The sequence below is a fragment of the Arachis ipaensis genome, chromosome B01, assembly GCF_000816755.2.
Source record: "Arachis ipaensis cultivar K30076 chromosome B01, Araip1.1, whole genome shotgun sequence".
Classification (NCBI taxonomy): domain Eukaryota; kingdom Viridiplantae; phylum Streptophyta; class Magnoliopsida; order Fabales; family Fabaceae; genus Arachis; species Arachis ipaensis.
In genome coordinates this window covers 84,592,192-84,593,841 of record NC_029785.2, presented here as the reverse complement: position 1 = coordinate 84,593,841, position 1,650 = coordinate 84,592,192, and positions in this window count along the sequence as shown.

Here is a 1,650-nt window from a genome sequence, read left to right as displayed (position 1 = left end):
ATTGAGTTTGCTTTTGATCTTTGGTTCCCATTGCTTTCTGTTCTCATTGCTTTCAATTTACTTTCATACAATTTAATTCTCCTTGTTCCTCTGCACTTTACATTTGATGCTTGCTGTGAGCTTGATTTACATTTCCTGCAACTTTACATTTTCTGCAATTGCTCTAAGTTCTGATTCACTGTAATTTTACTTCTCTGTTTACATTGCTCCCAATTTACTTTCCTGCAATTTAAGCTTGCTGCAAGAGTTTTGAGTCTAATCTATTGCTCTCTTTAATTTTCAGCACCCCAGCCCCCTTTTACATTTCATGCAATTTACATTTCTTGTCACTTAAGATTCTGTCAATTTACATTTCTTGCTCTTTAAGATTTTGCTCATTTACTTTCTGCAACTTTTTAATTCACTGCCATTTACTTTCTGTTGGCTACATTCCATCAAATTTCACTTCAATGTTAGCTTGACTAAAGTAATCACCCACTAAAGTTGCTTGATCCATCAATCCTCGTGTGATCGACCTCACTCTAAGTGAGTTTTACTACTTGATGCGACCTGGTATACTTGCCGGTGAGTTTAGGTGTTGGAATTTCGGTTCCAACCCATCAAGTTTTTGGATGACAAATCTTGTCACCTCCCTGTAGATCTTGAGCATAAAGCTTTCTGGGCCACTGATAAACCACTATTTTATGGTTTATATTGTGTTTATTTATGTGGTTTTATCATGATCTTTACCCACTTATTCATTAAATAAGCATGCATTTATAATTCCTTCCTAAAGTTATTGCATGATTGAAAACTTGCTTCCAAGAGACTTTTAATTATGTATTTTATTTCTCCTTTATTCCATTCGATGCCATGATCTATGTGTTAAGTGTTTTAGACTTTATAGGGCATGAATGAGTTGGAGATTGGAGAGAAAGCTTGCAAAAATGGAAGGAACACAAGAAATTGAGGAGATGACCAGCGAGAAGTGACGCGGCCGCATGGATGACGCGACCGCGTGAAAGAGAGGAAATCGCAGTGACGCGGACGCATGAATGACGCGACCGCACGGCAGGGAATAGCACGAGTGACGCGGCCGCATGGATGATGCGACCGCGTGGCAAAGCAGAAAGCCGAATGACGCCGCCGCATGGATGACGCGACCGCGTGACATGCGCGATCTGCATAATCTGCAGAATCGCTGGGGGCAATTTCGGACCTTATTTTGACCCAGTTTTCGGCCCAGAAAAGCAGACTAGAGCCAGAGAACATGCAGAAACCAACAACAACATTCATTCCGCATAGTTTTAGTTTTTAGATCTAGTTTTCCTCTCCCCTAGGTTTTCTCTCTACACATTCATGGTTTTTAGGATTCGTTATTTTTCATTGTTTTTGCATTGGGATATTGAGAAGAGTTATTGCCTCATCAAGACTTCGGCATTCTAGTTCGTTTTCTTTACTTGTCTCTTACTCTTCCATGTTCCTTAATTTACTTAATTTTACCATTGGATTATTTTAGTATTTATCAATACAAGAATTACTTTTATTTTTAATTAATCTTTTGATCATTATTTATCATGTCTTTCTTTAATCCCTTTTCTTATGTTATGAATTCTTCATTTACAATGAGCGAGTAGTTCCCTAACTTGATGGGGAGTTGATTGAAAGAAA